Genomic DNA, 6160 nt, shown 5'->3' with positions numbered 1-6160 from the left:
TGAGTCTTCTGCCCTAAAATGCAGACCCTCCCACCCCACCCCCATCTCTTCTCTTAGCCTTTCCTAAATGTCAAGTTAGTTCGGGCGTCCTGGTTACGTGGCACTTGCGGGAATCGCCACGCCTTAGACGGGTTCCTCACTTCACCGATTCTCGGTGCCGTCTCCGACCTGGCGATCTACTGAGGACAGTATTCTTGAGCGTCAAGATGCGATTATGTGAACAAACCTTTGAAATGAGACTTAGGAAATAACAGAAGAAAAATTTGAAGCTTTGTTTTAGATATTGTTTGCCTATAATCACCCCCAGATCAAAAACATCTAACATTACCCTTTTCCTGCAACACCTTTTTGTTTTACATGTTTTGGGCCATATCGATTTTAGACTGGCCTCTTAAAATGTTTGTTTGGCTTTTGAAATGGAGTGTTTAGGATTTTTGAAGGATGAGGATGGGGTAGGTAAGAATAGGAAACAGAAAAGAATGACTGGCTGAGAATATTTTTCCATCTTATTAAAAAAAAGTTGAGCTATTAAGTGTGACTAAGGTTGTGCTAACCATGTGCCAGGCACCATTATTTTTTATATATATTACATATATTAAACCTGTGCATTGTGAAAAAACTAAGGAAGGTTATCAGTAAACACTGGAACAAGAAACGAATCCACCAAAACAATCTGTGGCAGAGTGGACAAACCTACTTTTAATTCATTGAAGATACCATGTTATGTCATGGGTTAGTAAAGCTTTTGTCCATGCCATTCTTCCTGTCTGTAATTAACTTCCTCCATTCTGTCACTGTAAACTCCTACTCATACTTTCAAATCCCCTTCCGGCTGACTGCTCAGAAGTCTTCCCTAAACACCTCCTCTTACAGAATTCATCACTCCTTGCTTCATGCTACTGTAGCTTAAAGTGAAGTCACTCAGTCGTGTCCCACTCTTTGTGACCCCATGGACTGTAGCCTGCCAAACTCCTCCACCCATGGGATTTTCCAGGCAAGAATACTGGAGTGGGGTGCCATTTCTTTCTCCAGGGATCCAACCCTGGTCTCCTGCGCCGCAGGCAGACTCTTTACTGTCTGAGCCACCAGGGAAGCCTGTACTTACTGTAGCTTATGCATGCTCTATTACTGTGTTAGTAACAAGGATGCCTTACAGTTTGGCATACAACTATTTTACCTCCCAGTGTATCCCTAGGGTGCAAATGGTTGAGCCTCACAAACTAGTAATAGAGAACCCAGAGGTGTGAACTGTCCTCCCCCAAACTCCCTCTCCTTCATGCCTACAGCCTAGCAGTGCTTGAGAGACACCTGAAGGGAAGTCTGGTGGCTCAGTCTAATGGCAGAGGATGAATGCAACAAAACTGGCCATGTGTCCCCGTTTCCTGGAAGATGCTTGGCTTATTTTCTGGGGGTGGGCTCCCACACTCCAGAGCTAACAGGAAGTACTCATGGCAGAATTCCCAGTCACCTCAGCAAGTGTAGCAATGAGGACTTACGGGTTAAGCTGCAGGATGTCTGTGGGTAAGGGGTGGCTCAGGGGCAAGGAAGCAAAGCTGTTTAGTAGAGGTGAACAGCCTTGCCCTCAGGGGGCACTTGCACAGGAGATCAGTGCAGTGTCAGAATTTGGCCAGAGTGAGGCTCTATTGGCTTGTTTCAATGTCACCCTGAGTCAGGGGCCCTCAGACTCCGCCAGTTTAGGCTCCAAGTGTCAGATTCCAAAGTGATCAGCTCTTTCCATGCCCTTGTGTGCTAAATCAAGGCTGGTTCTAGCTTTCACTACCTTGAAGATTTTGGTAACTAACTCCTTTAAAAAAAAGAAAAAAAAAAAAACAAACCCACCTAAAAACACAGGCAGGTTCCTGATAATCTCTCTTGCAGACAGAGCTACTTACGTGACCCCCACCCAATAAAGATGTTGGATGCTCAACAATTCCAAGATGATTTTTTTTTGTCCTGGCCTGCATAGATGTAATCTCACTAAAATGTAATCGCTAGTAGGCACCCCTCTGGCAAGAAACTCTACTACATGTGCATTCCACTGTATTTTAAAGTTGTTGTTGTTGTTTTTAAAATTCCTGTCTCCTTAGCTTTAAATGGGCTTCCCTGGTGGCTCAGACTGTAAAAAATCTGACTGCAAGGCAGGAGACCTTGGTTGGGAAGATCCCCTGGAGGAAGGCATGGCAACCCACTCAAGTGTTCTTGCCTGGAGGATCCCCATGGACAGAGGAACCTGGTGAGCTATCTTTTATCTTTTATATCTTTTATATCTAAAGCTATCTTTTTATCTTTTATATCCCTGGCACCTAACAGATTTTCTAACTTGGTAATAGTGATAGTCACCCTCACAGTAGAAATAGTAGTCACAAATCTTTATTGAATGCTTCTTTTGATCCATGCAGTGCATTTTGTGTTACATGAATGATCTCATGAGGTAGGTACTCTTATCCTTATTTTTACAAATGAGAAACCTGAAACAGCGCAACTAACTTTCCCCAAATTGCATAGTTTGTGTCAGAGTTGTGCTTGTATCTGCTTGTCGAACTTAACTGTGTCTTACTGAAAAGCCAAGCATATAAAACCAGCCAATTAATGAACATTTCTATTATCATTAGGGGAGAATGTCCTTTCTCCACTCCAAGTTTCCATGAGGAGGACTGTTTCCTGGCTTCTCTCCAAGGCTTAAGCATTTCACCTCTGATGATGGAAAGTAAATTTGGGCAGAGTAACTGAGTATACCAGGCTCATTTCTGCCACCTTCTTCCTCTTGGGAAGAACCCACAGGGAAAAACTAATTTCTGTTGCTCTCCACAGGGCCTGCATGCTCGCAGCCTGTAGCTGCTTGGAACTGGGTGGAGACAGCCCTTCATTCTGGAATTCAGTATTAGCTCAGCACACCTGGCTACCAGACCTAAAATCACTTCTGGGGGCTGGTCTCCCTCTTTTGTTTTCTTCCTCAACTTTTCAGAAGTAGGGAAGAGGCCAGCTATTTCCTGAGCTACTTCTTCTCTTAGAGATCTGTCCCTGCACCCCAGAATCATCAGAGAGTGAATTTAAGCTTCTCAACTTGAAACAGTCCATGGAATAAAGGCTGGTTAGAAAAGCCAGGGCACCAGAGTGATGAGGATGGAGAAGGGGAAGCAGAAACTAGAAACTTCCTGCTAAGTGTCAACTGAAAGTGAAGTCGCTCAGTCTTGTCTGACTCTTTGCTACCCCATGGACTATAGCCCACCAGGCTCAACTGAAGATCATTCAAAATTAAGGAGAAGGTGCTTGGCAAATTGAAATGTAAATAAAGGGCAAATAGCAATTTGCAATTTGCTTGACCCGCACAGTTCTTTAAAGCACCTCTGCTATGTGAAATGAAGCATCCCATTGCCCTGTGTGTGCTTAAACCCTTTAGGTGATGGCGATCTGGACCTTGTAGGACACCTCCTCTGCTCCTGAGTAAAGGGAAACTGCCCTTTCAGGTCCATTCTTGAACATTTCTAGGTTTCCACAGGCAGGATGAAAATTCCCAAAAGAATGCTAAACACGTGCTCCATGAATTCTTATTTATCCATCTATATGCCTGCCATCTCCATCTAGGTGTTTCACAGGCATTTCAAATAAGGCCTAGGAAATCCTGCTCCTTCAGTCTCCCATCTCCGTGGAGGGAAGCAGCATACCCCTGCAGAGTCCTCTCATTTGCTCCTGCCTTGAATGCACTCCCCCTGCCAAGTTCTGATGTCTCTATCTCTAAAACAGATCCTGAATCTGCCTCTATCTCCACTACTACCACCTTGTCTAGACTAGGTGTCATTTCTTACCTGGATTGTTACAATGACTCCTACTTGGCCTCCCCTCTTGCATAATTGCCAATCTATAATCTAACCAGTGTCCAGAAAAAGCTTTCAAAATTAATATAAATCAATGTATCCCCCTGTTTAACATTATCTAACAGCTTCCAAATGCCCTTATAATTAAGTCCAGTTAATGTCCTTTGAATAAAGTCCAAGTCTGAATTAAAGTTCTATGTGATCTAAACCCTGCCTTCTGTGTGACTTCATCTCTTTCTCTACCTCATGTGTCCCTGCCCAGTCAAGCTTGGTTCCACCTCAGGACCTTTCTACTTGCTGTTTCTCTTTTTAGAATACTTTTTTCAGATCTGGTTTGGGTCATTTAGGATAAATATCACTTCCTCAAAGACAACTTCCTGCCCATCCATCTAAAGTCAGCCTCTCCAGGAATTCCCTGGTGGTCCAGTGATGAGGACTCTGCCCTTTCACTGCTGAGGTCTGGGTTCAACCCCTGGTCAGGGAAATAAGATTCCACAAGTTATGTGGAATGGCCAAAAATAAAATAAATCATTATTTTTTAAAAAAAGAGAAAAACTGTTTAAAACTGTGCATGCAAAATAGCACCTATCTGAGAAATCAGGTCAAGAAGCAATAGTTAGAAATGGACATGGAACAACAGACTGGTTCCAAATTGGGAAGGGAGTACATCAAGGCTGTATATTGTCATGCTGCTTATTTAACTTCTATGCAGAGTACATCATGTGTAATGCCGGGCTGGATGAAGCACAATCTGGAATCAAGATTGCTGGGAGAAATATCAATAACCTCAGATATGCAGATAACCCACCCTTATGGCAGAAAGTGAAGAGGAACTTAAGAGTTTCTTGATGAAAGTGAAAGAGGAGAGTGAAAAAGCTGGCTTAAAGCTCAACATTCAAAAAGCTAAGACTAGAGCATCCGGTTCCATCACTTCATGGCAAATAGATGGGGAAACAATGGAAACAGTGACAGACTTTATTTTGGGGGGCTTCAAAATCACTGCAGATGGTGACTGCAGCCATGAAATTAAAAGACGCTTGTTCCTTGGGAGAAAAGCTATGACCAATCTAGACATCATATTAAAAAGCAGGGATGTTACTTTGCCAACAAAGGTCCATCTAGTCAAAACTATGGTTTTTCCAGTAGTCATGTATGGATGTGACAGTTGGACTATAAAGAAAGCTGAGCACAGAAGAATTCATGCTTTTGAACTGTGGTGTTGGAGAAGACTTTTCAGAGTCCCTTAGACTGCAAGGAGCTCAAACCAGTAAATCCTCAAGGAAATCAGTCCTGAATATTCATTGGAAGGACTGACGCTGAAGCTGAAGCTCCAATACTTTGGCCACCTGATGTGAAGAACTGACCCATTGGAAAACACCCTGATGCTGGGAAAGATTGAAGGCAGGAGGAGAAGGGGACAACAGAGGATGAGATGGTTGGATGGCATCACTGACTCGATGGACATGAGTCCATGGACAAGCTCAGGGAGTTGGTGATGGACAGTGAAACCTGGTGTGCTGCAGTCTATGGGGTTGCAAAGAGTCGTACACGACTGAACAACTGAACTGAATTGTGAGTCCAGTTTGAGTTTCAGGCTGCCAGTCTGCAATCCTTTGCCTACACTAGAGCAAAGAGCTTGGTTCTTTAACCCTATACACAAATAACAACCCCATACATCCTCCACACAGCCGGAATCACACTTAGGTGATAAGAGGCCTGTGGTCCCACCCTTTCCTGGAGACTGCTGCTGCTGCTGCTGCTAAGTTGCTTCAGTCGTGTCCGACTCTGTGCGACCCCATAGACCTAGATAAACAGCTAGTCTCAGGTTTTTGTGTGTGTATGTGTATTTCTGTTTTTATTTCTGTTTCACTGCTGTGTTGATGGTATCTGATAAACAACATCCTTTTCTCTTTGACCTTGTTCTAGCTCATTAAATTATTTTCACTGTAAATTCCAAGCTTTCTGATGCCAGTGGTTTAGAGAGGCACAGGAAGGAGGATTGAGGTGGCGGGTGGGGCATTTTGGCTACTAAAGCCCTGTGACTTTTCCATTTGTCATCAATCACCAGTCACTCCATTCCCTGAGGACCACAAAGACAGAGGAATGCCACTCTTTCCCACACTCTCCTTGGACAGTTCTTTTAAACTTGCTTTTGTCTTTCAAAGCTAACTTTGATATAGTCAGCCTAGAAAACAGAAGCCTGCTGCCAAGTCATTTTGTCACTAATTTGTAAGAGGGCTTTACACATTATGAAATTGATTTTCTTATTCTTATATGTATTACTATGGTTTTTCCCAATTTTAGAAACATTGTTTATGATGCCTTTCTCTGTAATTCTGTACATG

This window comes from Bos javanicus, chromosome 6 (genome assembly GCF_032452875.1).
Source record: "Bos javanicus breed banteng chromosome 6, ARS-OSU_banteng_1.0, whole genome shotgun sequence".
Lineage (NCBI taxonomy): Eukaryota > Metazoa > Chordata > Mammalia > Artiodactyla > Bovidae > Bos > Bos javanicus.
Note: the sequence above shows the minus strand (reverse complement) of the source record.